Raw genomic sequence first — 17499 nt, 5'->3', positions numbered from 1 at the left:
AGCAGCATAGTTGCCAGTTCACTTGCTATATGTTTTCCTATATCCACAAGGCTTTTCAAAGGATATATTCTAGCACATGGTATTTAAAGTGAATTAAAATAATAGATTATGAAATGTATAGGCTTTCAGGTCAGAAAGGGTTATTATAACCATCAAGATTAACTTGTGGCATAAACTTACCTAACTATTTAATGTTACCCAGAGGTTCCTGGATTAGATTAAATAAATTCTTCCCACCTGTGAAAAGGAAAATAAAACAAAAACAATTATTAAATAGTAATTTGTCAGTATGGCATAACTTATATAAAAGAACCAGTGGATTTTAGAGAGTAAAATGATAGGGCATTAATTAAGTCTTGGATAATTATGCTGTTTCAATAGATCAGATTATTCCATTCTGTATTCCCATTTATTCTCAATCTGACATTGTCATAATTTCAGTATCCAGTTTACTGTGCCTTTCTTTGTCTGCTAGACTACCATAACATTTATGGATTCATTAAAAAATCCTTTCCAAGTTACTGCAAGGAACACAGTCCCTCACAGTATACATCCCACTTCTGTAAGAGAATGCATCTAAACTGAAGTTGCGAACAGGTGTTTGGCCCAGAAATCCAGGTCTATATATCAATATCATAGCATATAACATGAGTACTAGATCATATTTTCAAAAAATTTACTATATGTACAAAAATGTATAGAAATTTGAGTTTATTTTAGAATTTATGTTACCAAAAAATAATTGTGTAAGCTTATTCCTTTCTAGGGAGCCTTCCTGTGCTTTGCTTTTGAACAGAAGTAAAGCCATGCAATGCACAACAAAAGATCATCAACCTCCTGACATAAATTACTTTCCTGACAAGTCTCTTAGTTAGGTTTTCACATTTGTCAGGCTTCTCTGACAAGATACATTGTCGCGTAGAACCAAATTATTACACAGGGAGGCTTTGTTTTTAAAGAAATACAAGCTGATTTCTTTTATTATGACCAGCCAGAGAGCTGCCTTTGCGGTACAAACACCTACAGCATTCCCTGAGCTGATATTCCTGGGGCACATGTCTAACTTGTAGTAGCCTGAATCCTAAAACTGCTGCACTGCATTTATTTAAATCCTCAGGGAAGAGACTGCTTCAAATCCAGGTGCTTAATGGTAGAAGCATGTGTAAACTGAAATGCACAAAATACATTTGTCCTGCTGTTAAAGCAGCACATTAAAAGGCAAGGAATGAGGAAAGTAAGCGGTAATAAACCTCTAGAATCTTCATCTTACTAACAATTCAGATATTGTGGATGACATTACATATGACCAGAATTTTACCCTTGAATCCAAGCTGACACTAAAACACTTCTTAGAGGAGAAGCTAAACTCAGATCCTGATATTAAGCCAGAATAAAACAAACGACCTAGTTCGGTACCTCTGCTCTGACTCTGGCTCAGGAAGAGATGTAAACACATGCTTCACTCTCCCTGCGTCCACCAAGTGTCCTTGCTGGGTGTTTTCCTGCCAGCTGCTGCAGAGAAACACACAGGCAGAAAGTCAGAAAGCACAGAATTATATACCCGGAGCAGAGTGAGCTTCCCTGCAATCAGACGGGGAGAAAGTAGGTGAATTAAAAGCTAAATGCTGTAAAACAACAAGGTGCATCGGTCAGACACAAATCAAAAAGTGCTGGAATTTTGATTAATCCCAGCCTGGTGAGGCTTGCCATATTTTGTCAGCAGCAGTGGAAAGCACATAAGCAGTTGTACAGTTGTAAATGCGGTTTGAATCCCAGACTCAGTGATTCAGCTGGGGTGAGCTATTTTACCTAACAGACACATAAGATTCAGAAACTTCGGAGAAAAATCACTGAGGTGGATTTGATAGCAAGAGATTCGCTTAAATAATGTCTCTGCTGACTCTGATTAGAGGTGAAGCTGTATCCAGACCGAGAAAACCTGTAGTTTCTTTTTCATGAGTTTCATTGCTTCCTTCTCCTTCTGAGGGAGGAAAAACAAGACAAAAATATATTTTTTTTCATGGTATTTTGGCACTTCTGTTTCCTGTTGTGGCCAGAACCTAGAAGTTAAGAAACTTGTGACTGAAACAATTGAAGTAGCAGTGGAAAATTCAAGCAGGAAGCAAGATGTAATTTTTTAAACAGTGAGGGCAATTAATCACTGGAACAGCTTTGCCAATGGATGTGGTGGATTTACCATCATGCAAGTCTTTAAATCTAGTCTGTCTTTCCTTCTAAGTGTGATTGCTCTAATTTAAGGGTTTGGTTTTAACACAGGAAACACTGGGTAAAATATTCTGCTTTAACTAGGTGGTTACAGTGATGCACCTTGGTCTTAATGCTGTGACAAGATGCATTTTAGGACACACTTTTTTGCAGGCTGGGGTGAGTGTGTGGGATGTGGAGAAGATAGGTGGGCATGCCCCAGACTTGCCATATCTTTATGAGTAGGGCACTCCACTGAGTCAAAGATGGTCAGGACCCAAATCTTTGCTTCAGGTCAGGTACGGGTAGAGACTGAGAAGAGTGCAGTTGCTAAAGGAGCATCCTCACCAATGTTCAATTTACACACCCCTGCACAGGTGCCCAGGCTGGCACTGTGACTTAAGGAGGGAGTCAAGTTAGTAAATGCTGAATAAAACCAGACTGCTTTCAGATCCACAGTAAGGTTCCTGGCTAGTTACCTGTCCTTAAAGGCAGCCCTAACTCCTGTCCTGGGCATTCACTTTGACTAGTTTAGGTAGCTCCTGCCTGGTGGCCACTCAGCTTTCACAGGCATCTCTTCCTTCAGTACCTGATAGCAGCATCCTAAGCTTCTAAGTCATGGCTGGATGTCCCACAGGACTGGTATAACTGTTTCAGTTTTGAACTTTCAGGTCAGTAATCACTAGGACTATGCTTTTTCAGGTATTTACTGAAACAGCAGTTAGGTGTCTAGAGACCTCAAACACACCGTGACTTACAACCCATAAAAAATACACCTTCTGGCCTTCAAAATACTGACTTTTTATCTTGTGATAATCTGATCTTTTTGGGTGGGGTGCAAAGGGGTTCGGGGTAAATATCTGCAAATGCAGATAGGTTTTGCAAGAATTTAAAATCTATAGCTAGTTCATTGTGAATCAAAGATATTTTCGGACAGAAAGCCTTCCCAGGCCTTAAAGACAATTCCAGTAAAGAGATGTACACCTGTGTAAAAGCACCCACACGCACACAGGGTAATAGAGGAAGGAAAGACTTTCAGTTTCAGTACAAACAGAAATGCCTGTTTCTAAAAGAAGCAAAAAAAAAAGAAAAAGTTTTGGGCTACTTCTGGGTGAAGACATCTGGGTGAAAGAGAACAGGCAGTGTCAACAGAAGTCAAAATAACATCTTGTCTCACATGGTTTTGATGTGAATGTTTTTGACACATTTATCATCCTTGCCATTCTGGAGGAGCAGGGTTAGATGTATGCCAGGTAAAAAAAGAAGCAGAGAGAGACCTTGCTCTTTAAGAAAGAGGCAGCCTCACTTAAAGAATCTAAATTGCATTTCTGAGCATAGCAAATTAGCTGTAAATGCAATTTTATGGTTGTTCTAGGGAGAAAATGTGGGTGGAGCAGACTGTAAGAAGAGAGAAAATAGGCAAATTGAGAAATAAAGACACAGACTAGCAGTACCAGGAGTTGAAGAGCTCTAAAGTAAAAGTTTCCTCTCATCTCACTAATCTTGTATAAAAGGCACAACATGTATTTTCTACCAAGACTTTCTTTGTGGCTGAACATTTTTTTTTTCCTACCAGCTTTGAAGCCCAACATTTCTGTGAACGTTCAGACAAAAAGTATGAGCTAAATGCTTGCAGAAGTGCAAGCTTTTCTAAATCTATTTGCATACAAATCTATATAGTCTCTATCTCCACGGTATCCAAACAGCAGCCTAAAAGCAGAAATAACAGTATATCAGTGACACATGGGGAAAGAGGCATTTTCAGACTTATTATGGTGATCAGTGGACAGTATTGTAACCAAGTGTAGTTCACTTGTCTCTAGTCGAGGATTAAAAATCCAGGGTATTCTTCATAGCTTTATGGCTGGCTTGAGTAAGGGACACAGGGTTCACTTTTACCACAAAATAAATCAAAAAGAAAGCATAAAACCTAAAGCCACCTACCTGATTGCTCCCTTTTGGCTGGGCTTTGGACCAGGGCAACAAACTCTTTCCAAGAGAACTCTGCAAGACAGAGGCCTCTAAGCAGCGATGTGGATGTGAGCTAGTCCCTATCACGTAGCCCCTGGGCCAGAAATTGGTCCTTGACTGCTTTTGTTCGGCAGTATAGGCATCTCACTGACTCATTCAGGTATGAATAGCTCTCAACATCTTTATTAACTACATTTTCTTGCATGCATTTAGAACTGCCTTTTCATTACCAAAAAGAAAAATGAGTTCCTATGAGAGATCTCCAAACAAGCTGAAGGTTAGCATGTGAGAGCGCTCCCTGAAAGCAGGCACAATAGGAGGAGGCAGAGGACTAAGTGGAGGGCTATAGTGGCTAATGTCAGGGATGGAAACAGGAGAGAGGGCTACATGAAAGGAGACAGCAGAAAAATTCAAACCTCTGGCTCTAGGAATTATTTAGCAATGTTTTTTTCTCCGGAATGTAACAAGGCCAGCATTTAATGTGACATGTCTATATATTTTCCATATGTGTAGTATTCTACAAAGAGTGAGATTTATTATAATTTCACTTCATTAAACATCATTTACTTCATTACTACAGCATCCAATGAAGAACTATACTTTTCTCCTGATCAAAGACAGAGCTTAACTGTTGTTTCTTTCAAGCTCTTCTGTGAAAAATGCTTTCCTTTTACCCTGCCTTCCCCCTCCTCCCTTTTTTGCTTTTTCTTCTGCTAAAACTGGGGAAAAAAAGGATAAATTTGAAAACTGAATGGGTTTGTTTCCTCTTTTTTAATTATTTTTCATTTAATTTAAAGAAGTGGAGTTTAAACAAAATCCATTACAATGAGTTCCAGTTTGCAAAAAGTTACATTTGAGATTTGGGAGCTTTTTGTCAGATTCCTCTCTCCCACCTCCACTGTCTGCAGTGTAGATATTCACATTCGAGTCGGCTGCCCTAGGGATGTGGCCTATGCAGTCCATGGAGTTTGCAGCACTTTTCACACAAGTATTTCATAAGATGAATAGTGACTCCGCTGGCTATAATGTCAAGCCTTCTTCCAAATATTGGTGCAACTTAGGAGGGAGAAGCCCAGATGTATATACCTATAGGTAAGTGACATATGTGAAGCTAAGCCAGCTGAGCCCAGCCCCACCTTTTCTTAGGCTTCCACGAATCTTCCATTTCTCACTCATGAATCAAGGAGGAGTGAGGAAGACATTTGGAGTCCTGTAATTTAACGCATATTCTTCAGATACTTATCTCCTTATTGCATATGTGGAGGTCTTGTGGTGATTATATTCTCTGGCCTTTGGAGCCATCCTTTAATGGGGTGAATGGTACCACTTCTTCTAGAGGGTATTTCTGCAGTAGATTTGTTCAGAGGAGGAGCTCAGAGCACGTTTTTCTCCGACTGCAGAGCAAGGGCCTTGATTCACTTCATTTTAATGTATTAGACATAGTCATTCCAGTTGTCAGCAGAAAGAAACGTGTATTTCTGAAAGGTAGCTCAGGTTGCAGGGGGGTTGTGCATGGGGTAAGCATTTGAGGGTGAAGGAAAGGATTACACCCAGCAGAGACTGAGATGCTCCCTTGAAGCCCAAGTTCAGGTGTGCCACATGCAGAACAGGGCTGTGTAGCGCGGCACTGGAGCAAAACATCCCATCCCAAAATTGTTTTTAACAGCAGCCAGAAGAGGAAACAAATCTCTCAGACAACCCTTTCTTACTTCATAACAGATAACAAAACAGCAAGGGGGCACGTTTGCAGTTTCTGACTTTCAGTATGATGGTGTCTGTCTGTATCTGTGATGTAATCCAGAAAAAACAGAAGGAAAAAATTGCTTTACTAGACCTAAAAAGGTGTCTTGAAATATTCAACATTAAATAAATAGCAGCAAGCATTGGCTTTTACTAGAGAAGGGAAAGCAGTCCCACCTGCAGCTAGTTCCCCAGCTCAGCACTGGTTCTGTGGAAATTTTTTTTGCTGTGTTTTTATGGGTGTGAATTTTGTATTTGTGTGTGTGCATGCGTTGTTATATGTGTACATGTACAAATAATATATTTTCAAAAGTAATAAAATAACCTGTAGAAATGTATACTGCACACATAACAATACCACATAATATATATGATATTATTATAGGATTGATGTTTTATATTATGTTAAGATATTAGTACTATATTAATATATGTCATCAGATATTAAAATATTTTAGCGATAGCTGTCTATTTCAAAGTCAAGGTTGGATTTCAAAACAAAACAAAACAAAAACCATCAGCAATGCCAAACAGAGTTCCAAATACTGAAAAACAGAAGATTCATTCTCCCCATGATACTTGTGATCCTTATAACCTTGGTTACAGTCAAGTGAGCAAAAAGACGGTAAGTCTCTTGACCTTTCTTTGGAAAAGAAATCAAAGTTGTGTTTTCCAGTGAAGGAAACAGAATGAAGGACAAATTAAATTTATAAATTATCAAGAGGTGGCAGAACTAGAGTCTGGAGATATCTATTCCATCTCACCCTGTGATGCGGATCTATTTTCTACACCCCTTCACGTTTCAGCTGAATCTTTGTATTGCTATGGCCACCCTGCCCGAGCTCAGGTTGGCACCTATGCTCTGTCTCCCAAAATTCCTTAGCTCTCAACAGACCCAAGCAGACAGCAAGCATCAGCCAGACATAAAGATTATACTGATAGGGTGTTACTCTCTATATAAAGGTGTTAATTACTGGGTCAATCCAGGAGGGAAAGCTTTTCACAAACTGGAAGTTTTCTCTGTGAGATCAATGTTTCTGCACTTGAACACCCAGAACTCTTGTTTTCCAAGTATCTTAAGCATCACATAATAAGAGTAATGAGTTACACAAAGACTTTTGATTCCCTTCTTTTCCTATAGGAGCAAAACCTGCTAAGGAATGATCTTTGGGACTATTACAAAGGTGTTTAGTTTACCATTGATCTTCTGTGGGACAGGTAAATTGAAGTTCTAAGGCTCCCTGCATGGCAGAGAGCGTGGGGAGGTCATGGTAACTCGCCAGGGTGAGCTCTAGCTCGGGGCCAGATGACTCTGCTGAGGCTCGTCTTCCCAACATGTTAATTCCTTTCCAAGGGATCTGTTTTGTGGTGTATCTCTGTAACGCCCATGATCTCCCAGGATGTGGTGAGAAATGAACAAACTCCAGCCATAAATATGCCTGCCTAGGGCAATCTTCTAGACTTTCAAAAATGGAATTAGGCTTCCGCCACTACTGTGGTCTTCAGCCTTCCAGGTGGTAAGCCCCACACAGCCCCACCACTACTCAGTGGGAAGATGTCCTCAGGGCATTTCTATGAAGAGCTGTTCCCACCCAGCATTTTTTTGCCTTTGTCAATCAACAACTGGATTAACTCACTGAACTCTTTCTCAGGCATTCCTAGAGAAGATTCTTGCTTCGAAAGGTTAGAGATGAGATCCGTCTAACTTAGCTTTAGCCATTGAAGAGTGAGCTATCCATGCCAAGTTAACCAAGGCTTCCAGCTGGCTTCCTTAGATATTCAGACCATTTTGGGTAGGACTACACACTGCTGTGCACGTGAGGCTCCTGGTTCTAGGTTAATAGAGAAGAATATTTAATCGTAGGGACAAAAGGTAAACATAGATTCATTTCTAGGGCTGAAAAATAATATTTCCTTGCTAAAAAGTATTAGAAAACCTCTGTATGGATGAAGGAGAACCTTTGCCTAGAAAAAAAAAAAACAAGTGAGACCTGCAGTTAGAGAGCAAAACCTTTTTTTTTCTTTTTTTTCCCCATAATTACTTGATGCTCCAGTAAAACTGCTTCTTTCTAAGGAGACGCTCAGCCATGCAGGGGTTAATGCCTCTTCTCACCACCTTCCTTTACAACTTAAAACTTAGGAACATGTGCACACTTACGCATGCAACAAACAAAGCCACCGCTGGCATTATAATCTCCTTGGGGACAGCCAAATGGGAAAGACAAATTTAGCAGTGTACTTCTGGCTTTTTTACATAGTGTAATGCCGTTAAACTCGACATCATGTAGACAATGAACATTACAACAAAATACTGACGCTGTTTATTAGCTGCCTGACTTTTTTTTTGAGAGGAAGCACATGTCACATTTGTTTCAGACAACCGCATCGGGGTCCCACAGCTCTGATTAAATATGTATCCTTTGTTCAGCTGCATCGGAGTCAGTTTTGGCCTACATACGCATTTCGTTAATATTTTAAATAAGAAAAACAACAAAGAGAGGAGAAATTAACAGTTGCTGAACTTCTCCAATTACCGCTAATCACATTTACACCCTGGGGTTTGCAGAATTAGAAATCAATTGGTGGCTTCCCCTTTCTACAGCAGGCAGTAAATGTGACAATTTAGAAAAAGGACTAGAAGACATCTCAATTCAGCCTGGGTACCCTTTTAAATATTCCCCATTGAATTTGTTGCTTTGGTGTCTGATGTGACACTGAGATTATACGGCATCATTTAATAAAATGATAAAGCATTTTGTGAGATTGATACTGAAAAAAAGTGGTATCATTCCTTTATATATATAAATATATTTTTCTTTCCATTGAAACAGAGGCATTTGGCAATTGCATCCCAAGCAAAACTCTACAGTGAAGTCTTGCTGGGACATTCAATGGTAAACCACTTTTTCCTTCCAGCGTGATGAAAAATGAGTTCTAAAAATTAACCGCTCCAGATACAATGCTCTCTGATTTGTATTATGAAGGGAAGAGCACTCTTTCCAGCATCTGATGGTGATTTAGCCACACCATATTGGTAAGAGAGTTACTGTCAGTGTCACTTAGTCACAATCTTTAATTGAAGAGTTTCTTCTTAAGTGTTTAGATAAACTCAAATTGGCCATGTACGTGTTTTGAACATCATAAATGATGAACCAGCAGGGTCAAGCAGTCCAAAGCTGCTTACGATTCTTTAATCTGGGAAAAGCCTTGGCAGGGGGCTGTCAAAGCACATTTTGCAAAGAGTGCGTGTAAATGTACATGCACTTATAAACACATGGCTGCAGAGCTAAGCTCATATCCACTGTTCCTAATTGAAGGTGGAAAGAAAGGACATAATCTGAGCAGAAATCACTATTTGGGGAGAGAAAATAACCCTGTGGATAGTTCCTTGAACACACAAGCAGGAGATAGGAGAATAAATTAATGTGTCTGGCAAAAGGCTGATATGGAGGTGAACCCTCATCTAGCTGAGTTTTTTGATTTTTTGAAATAGGGCTGAAAATCCTGCTCTTTCTAACAGAATGTGCAGTCTGAAAGGCTTTTGCAGAGTTTATCTGCTTATGTTTTTGCTCTTTACTAAAATCAAGAAGCAGAGTGACGTGAAAAATAATGATGAGGTGAAGAGGAATGATGAATCAACCAAATCTTGCTAAACTTGAAATTCAGTTCATGTTCACAAGGACTTTAAGCAGAAACCCGACAACTTCTTTGTTCCTTTGCGGGATTTCATGTATTGCTCAAAGATAAAACTACATTGTTGAGTTTCTCTTACACTCTTCCATGAACGTATACATTGACAAAATTAAAGGGATTTCCTCAGCAAATGCTCTCATGAAGTATTCATCCAGTTACGTAGTTTTAATATTATGTATCAAAAAAGTTGCTCAATGAGCAATAGTGACATCTCCAATAAAATAGCATATATAATATGTTCTGCAGTTTAAGCAACACTTTTAAACAGGTACATTATTTTGAAGGCCAAGACTTTAGGTGATCACTGGAAAAAAAAATATGCAACTGATCTTTGGTGAATTCAGAGAATTTGAGGGTTAATTTCAGAAAAAACAAAAATTTCATGATCAGACTTATTTCCTTGAATCAGGCAATTCCTTTTTCTTATGACATTATGCAAAATAGTGGTTCTTTGCCCTTAATACCAAAATAAGATGGTTGTAAAATATTCTATATTACTTTTTATAGTAATTAAATAAACTGTCACCGAGTATACTGAGATTCTTGTATTTAAGATTATACATTGGATCCATGCTAACATTTTAATAACCTGCATAGTAACCTGGATTTTGTTTTTTAATCATGTGTATAGCATAAAGACATCTCAAAGAAACTGCTAAACAGCTTAAAGTTAATAATGTGACAGAAAGTTCAGAGGCTTACTCAAGTTAATATATAAGACAGTTTGTGGGTTTGATCCTTATAATGTCTCCATATGTCTGTGTTTATTTATTATTTTTTTTTCAATTGAGTTGCTTTCATACTGTATATGAGTCAGGCATGACATCTAAAATTCAGGTGTGAACTATTCTAAATACTAAAATTAAAAGAACTAAAGGATTAATTGTGAGTTTTCTTCTGTAACAATAGGATGAGGAAACATGAAAGTTTTGCAAAATATCTCTCTCTGTCAGGCCACTTTAGCTATATCTATGACCTCTGTTCTCAAAAGAGGTGGCACATTCTACCTTAAAATTTGGGCCAAGCACTGCAAATACTTTGCCTATATTGGTTGAAGTGTTTATGAACCTTTTTTTAACCTTTCAGCAAATCTAACCTCAGCATAAGATTTCTTAACACAATTTCTGTTGTCTAAGAAATGCCTTATGCTGTCAACTGAATGTTTATGGCTGATAATGATAAAGATAAGGTGGAATGTTCTTTTTTTAAAGTACCAGTTCAAATGTACCTCATATCTGTCCTGTATTTATTTCATCAGCCCAGATGAAAGAGGTAGTTATTACTTGTGGCGGTTCATTATCTTGTGGTCTAGTCTTAAGATGAGAAAATGCCACCACTGGCCAGCTGTTTTACTGACTGATTCAACAGCATCGTACAGGCTCATGTACTTGGGAGGGCACGTGACTGTGCAGACCACATTGTCATTTCAGCAAATTTACAGAGAGTTCTGGTTCTGTGATATGATATACATACCATTTATGCTGATCACCAAGAACTTTCATCTTGCTGTTTTGTATAGCAGCTAAACAACTAAACCCGTTGCTTTTCAAAACAAATAAATAAATAAATAAATAAGGTGAGGGCATCTGTGGAAAAAACTTCTTCCACCCCAGCAGCTGTATGAAGTATTGCTTATAGGCTGGGATTCACTATCCAGTTGTCTAATTCAGAATTTGACATCTCGGCTCCCTCTGACATCAGGGAGGAAAATACATCCAAAGTCTCACCAGGCTTCCTGCTGGGATGGAGTAAACTCCTCTGTAAATTTGCCTTTCTTAGATGTCAAAAGATTGGGTGAAGTGAATCAATGTCATATGTGTGTAGGGTTTTTTGGTTAGAGGGATTTTTTTTTCTTGCATTTCTGTCATTTATGGGACATTATTAGTATTGACTCTGGAAGTATATCTGACATCATGTCTGAAAACAGTGAGATGTTTGGCTGTTCTTACCTAGGGACAGGAGCGCTGGAATTAGCCACTGATTGTCCAGACAAATCCTTTGAACTCATGGGTTTGATCCTGGAAACTGGCAGAAATCTGAATGAGCTCACAACCCCTGTGGGAGGAAAACTCTTTTACAAAGCTTGGACTGATGCCATAAAGGACCATAGATGTGATGACTGTTTTGTTAATGACCCTACTATTCTCTCAGGAGCAACATTAGTGAGTATTATGAGTCAATGCTTTTGAGTAGTAGCCTTATTATTTAGATTTGGAATTACAGGAATAAAATGGTCAAAACTTTAAACTTCAGCTGAGAAAATAGAAAGCTGGGGGGGAAAGTTTTAGTCCAAAATAAACTTTTCTTTGTAATCTCATTTACATCAATACAAGGTGGTGTGTTGTTTACAAGAAGTGTGTCTCTAATACTGCATTTCCAATTTATGATATTGCATCCTTGACTGGAGCTGACACGTTGGCAGGATTCTCCTGCTCTTTTTGTGGGAGGTTCCAGCATGACCAATAAATAAAACTATCTATTCTCTAGAGATATTAAACTGGCAGATTTACAGGCAGTAACTTCACACACAGTCAGAGCCAGGTCATTGCATGGAGTACCAGCAATCCCTCTTTTCAAATCTTTTGAGCCAAGTTTCCATTATTGCCGTACACATCCGTCTCCTCCCCTTTCAGCTTTTCCTAGTACTACCTACCTTGAGAGACTGCCTGGAGGCACAGAGAGCCCTTGCCCACTAAGTAATGGAGTGAAATACAGATACATCCACACCAGTGGCAACCTTAGCAAACACATCCTCGGGGGTAAAGGAACTCCAGGAGCTTGTCCTAGAACTAATTGAGTGATTACAGAGATATTGTAACATTTGCAATTTAAATGTGTCCAGTTTCAGTGTTTGTTCTGCCTTGCATGAGTTAGGTAGCATATTAAAAGATACAATCCATAGCCTAATTGTCTCATAGCCCAAACAGATAGGTCACATGCAGGATAATTCCGTACCTTGCCCTCTTCCCTTTATCTAGACAACCTCTTTTCCTCTAGTAAACTGGGAACAGATTTCTTGCTTGGCTAATGAACTCTAAACTGCCTTCTACCATTTCATCTTCAAGCTTGCCCCTTAAATACTATGTGCATGTTAGTGAGATAATGAGTACTGATTTCAGATTCTCTGCATTTTCCAGGTGGAAGAACTGAGACAGAGATACGTTAAGGTTAAAATTTGCCTTTCCTAGCTTTAAAAGTCTCAGAGTTAGATCCCTGAACTAGTAATTTCATGCCACCTTTATATTCATAAAGCAGCTGCAGAAGGCAATTATTCAACCTACCTTATGGTGAGATGAAGTGTCTTCCCTCGTTCTTATTAATTACAAAAATCTATTCTTGTCAGAGTGTAAATACACACTGTGCGTAGGTAAAAATGTCATCAAAGCAAGTGTATAACTGAAATGGTAGTTTACATTCCTCGACAGCATTTCAAAGTGGGCACTTCTTCACCTAAAGCCTTTCTGTTAAATTTTACCCTTCACTGTTCATTGGGAGCAAACACATACTTTTGAAATACATCTGAAAGTGGGTGTGGTTTTATGGACCAGGATTAATACAAGCCAAGTTGTAAAGTAGGTGGGATATTTTTGGATGTTATTATTATTGCTAGACCTTACAGAGGCACAGAAATGTTGGTAGGTGCCTCACAGAAGACGTGGAGAAAGCTAAGTGCTTGCATGAAGGCACCTGCACCATAATTGATGTGGCATTCATTTGTACTAAAAAATTAAGCACACTCAGGACAACACTCTGGCAAGGAGAGGGGATGTCACAAAGAACTTAGTTATTTTTAAGGTCTTTCACCCTCCAAACTATGGAGAACACCAGCTTTCTTTTAGAAATTGCCCCATAATATTTAAATTCCCAAGTTCTTCAGAGGATGTGCTTGGGACAGTTATTTGCTGATGGCAAATAACACATGAGGGAACATTCTAGCAGTGTGCCATATAGATGTCACTTGATGGATCCTGAATTAGCAGTAGCATATTAATGAGAAAGCAAATTTAAAATGCCTTATCTAGGCAAACCATTCTCATATCTTTTCACTACCAATTTAAATTCGTATATTACATCTCCAACATAGTATTAATGTTAGTGATCTACTTCTTGGAAAACAGAAGCTGATCACTAAGACATGATACAACCTCAAAATGAAGTCTGAAATTGAAATCGTATCTTTTTCAACACAAAACATATTTGAGACCACATGACTTCCCTTTCATCTACAGACTTTCTTGAAGTTCATTATCAGAATCAGCAGTTAGTGGCTCCTGAGGCACAACGTACTGTCCTGTGTTGACGACTGGTCTAATAATGCATGAAACAGAAGGAAATAAGGGAACAAAAATACAGGAACTGGAGAACTGCTTCCTAGAAAGTGAGTAGAGTGCGATGAACCAAAAGTCTAAAAACAATAACACAAAAATCAAAAAGCTGAGAAAGTAACTGATTCAATGAGAACTCAGAAGATTAGGAAGTTTAGGTGAAGAAACAAGTGATAAAATACTACTGGAAGTAGCTACAAACATCCTTAGGGTTAGTCTAGTTGTTGGAAGAAGAGATTAGTATATAGGCAGGTAAATAGCATCACTGAGGAAAAAGAATAAGAAGAGAAGGAGGGAGGAAAAAAAAACAAAAAACAAACAAAAAACAAGCCACTGACAGTAATCCTTGACGATAATATTAACTGAAAATGAGAAGTCATTATTCATTTGGAGGTTAAAGTAGCTAACTTCAGAGGTCCACAATCTCGGTTTTCTACCTACAGGTGTTAACTGGTAAAAATACTTTCTAAAAAAATACTTTTAGAGGAAGAGATGTGAAATATTGACAAGGCACTAGCAGAAAATTCCAGGAGGTGCTGACTTTGTAAAGGAAATGTAAACAAAAAAGCCACAGCATTCTGATATGTGGGGACAGAACTATAGCCTGTATTAGCGATACTATTAAAGCACAACTTATCTGAAACTGGATGATCTCAGGAATGGGTTCTTGTGAATAAATTACAAGAGCAACATTATTCAATAAAATATGCATTTGTCTCTTTATCCAGAATGCATTGATTTCCTTCCATTAACTACAGGGATTTTGGGATTAGGTCCTGGCTGGAATAATTTGACTCCTTTTGCAAGTAACTCCTGAACAAAGAAATGAGCTACAATTTATGAAATCTCTCATTACAAATTATTCATCCAAACCTACTTAAAATCAAATAAGACACTCTTAAATCAACGCTAGATGTGTTTAGCTTGAGACCTGAATTTAGATGGCTTCCAAGTTTCTGTAACGTTCAGCTTCATTAGAAACCAGGGGTGAAAATGAAAATGAACTGGTGATGGAAACTCCCCTTTTCTTCAGTTCAGTTCTCTGTTGGATAAAATGTGCTCTGATTGCTTTGAATAAATAAAAGGAAAAACAGGGAGCTGGGAAATGGTTTTGGGGAATGTGAAGCACAGAGGCAAACCACGTATGAGATCTGCAGGGGTTGAAATGACTACAAAGGGCACTCGCCTTAAACCTTTATCAAAATCTTGTAATGTTTGCACATGCAGGTAAAGGAGCTTTGAAGCGGGCTACAGAGGAGGAAAGTGTCGTTATCTAACACACCAGAGACAGGGGAAATGAGAGGCCAAATTGATTGCTAAATGTTGCTGTGAAAAAAAGAGAAACATCACAGTAATAAAAATTGCCACTTTTTTAAAAAAATAAAAAATAAAAAAGGCAACCTTGATTCAAGTTACTTCAAATAAAATCTAACCTAGATCTGGACTGTGGAGAGTAAAGACTTGTAAGTGAGGTCCTTGGTGTCTTCATGCATCTCAGCAATACATCTTATATGCATGAGCATTTTGTAAAGGGCCAGAAGGGGTACTGGCTGGCTGGTGGCTTGCTGGAAATGGCTTTGAGGCAATTGTAAAAGTTCTCTTAAAAATTAATATTGGAGCTTCCAGCTCCCATAACTCCTTTCTGCTTCCTTGTTCAAGGATTGTGCCAGAAAACCAATGGCACCATCCCCTTCAGAAGCAGGTGCAACAGCCCGACAATAATCCAATAAAAATCCTATTAGCTGTGTCTCCATGACACTCCTGGTATCCATGGGACCCACAATATCTTTAATGCAGACAATAAATCCAGACCATTTCCTCCTTCAATTGCTCCCAATATGGCTCCACTCCTAGCACTGTTCAGCTAACCTTTTGTTGCCACATTTTCTCATGAATGCTGAATCACTCTCTAATCTTTACAATGAAACAAGTGGAGTCCCCACTAAGTGAAACACATCAGTCAGGTTTAGTTATCCCAGTGCAATTGCATCCAGGTGCATTGCTGTGGATTACAACCAGCAGAGACTCAGCACTGACTGTAAAAAATCACAGTTCCACATCTGCGAAGTTTGGGGAAGGCTTTGTGGTAATTACTGGCTGACCAAAACATCCCAGATTAACCCCGAAGTGGCCAGAGCAGACTACATCTCTAGGTTAAAAGGATGTCTGTTGTGGATAGGAGGCTTATCGTGAGTTAAAGCAAAAATGGTGCAAAACTAATGCCAGGAAAACAGTTTAACCAAAAATGCAAACAAGATCAAAGCAAGGACAAATGCGTGAAGGAGGTGAACTGACAATACCTTGTCTTCTTAGACCCCTTAGGAGCTACAGGTGCTTGTGGAGGTCCATTGACTTACTACTTTGTTAATCACAGTAGCTGAACCCAAGCTATGAATTAGCTACTTGTGAGTGTGGGACAGTGTGGCATTGCTGAGGAAATGGAAATTTATTGTTGAAACTTGCCATTGCTGTTAGTCCAGCTGCCTTCTGTGCATGGCACTGTGGCAGTTCCCAAGGCAAGGCTCACCGTTGCTAGCAGGAGAGCCCAAGGCAAGGCTCAGCGTTGCTAGCAGGAGAGCCCCAGCAAGCAGTGCCCACGTACACCAGGGAGTTCAATACACCACCGGCTGCCTTCACCAGTAAGGATGCAGCTTATCTTCATGGCATCTGTATGGCCATGAGATAGATGAGGGGCAAAGCCTGGAGTACTCAGAGACCATTTCAGAGGCTGCTTTTTCAGAGCAGCAAATTATTCTCCTTCGTCCCTATGGATCCTGAAGACCCAGTGCCTACCAATAGATTTGCTTGGATGGAAAGTCTAGTTGCAGCTCAGTTATTTGCAGTCTCCTCCCATCCTCTCAGAAAGTTTAAAGAGAAGAGTTTTGGGAGAATGAATTTGATCTCTGTGTTTATATGAATGCTTACTCTGTAGAAGAGGCAAGTTTTAATATGTAGTTAAAAGAACCAAGAAGTGATTGGAACAGCTTAGCTAAAGGACAGGAATACACTTAGGTTATTTAAAATTCTGTGCACTTTGTTGTGATTTAGACTACCTCTTTAATTACTTTTTACGGCTGGCTGCTTAGAATTGCACATTGTTTATAGACCTATTTCCATACAGGTTTTGTCATATGATCAAGTTTTGAGGGGAACTAAATAACTTTTGTGCTCTTGTTCCAGCAGATGCTCAGCGGCAGCTCTACCTGTGAATGAAGAGAGGGTGGAAGAGTTCCTTCTGGGGCAGAGGTATATTCCCCTAGGAACCTCCTGGGTGTCATAACCTGTAATGCTCATTATACATGGTCCATGAAGTTGTCTCTGTGACTGAGGTACATGAGCAGTGAATATTTGTCCAGTGAAGCTGCCTTGTGCCGCTCCCCATCCTGCCATCACCTCAACCAGAAAGAGCAACCTGCAACAAGAAGGTCATAAGCCTCGTTGAAAATGAGCAGAGAGCTGGCCTAGTGGGCTGCTTGTATTCTCTATTTGAACACAAACGTGTGTACACAAAGCAAAGAAGACACAAATTACAGCTCAGTGCAGAAAACCAAGTTTTCCCAAGTTT

The 17499-nt window shown here is 39.2% G+C and overlaps 1 long non-coding RNA gene across 2 annotated transcripts in view; it reads right to left on the bottom strand.

The window, feature by feature from the left end:
- Window positions 1–16478, bottom strand: part of LOC308056085 — a 56154-nt gene extending 39676 nt beyond the window's left edge. The window contains exons 1-2 of one of the 2 annotated variants that reach the window (XR_013924699.1): window positions 1417–16478; window positions 181–237 (exon numbers count right to left, since the gene is read on the bottom strand). This is a non-coding gene — a long non-coding RNA (uncharacterized lncRNA). Of the gene's footprint in view, window positions 1–180 lie in introns of both variants that reach the window. The other variant, XR_013924698.1, reaches the window with a different exon arrangement.
- Between the last annotated feature and the right edge of the window lie 1021 nt (window positions 16479–17499).

This window comes from Falco punctatus (assembly GCF_963210335.1).
Source record: "Falco punctatus genome assembly, chromosome: Z".
Lineage (NCBI taxonomy): Eukaryota > Metazoa > Chordata > Aves > Falconiformes > Falconidae > Falco > Falco punctatus.
The sequence above is the reverse complement of the archived record's forward strand: the minus strand, read 5'-3'. Positions and strand labels throughout refer to the sequence as shown.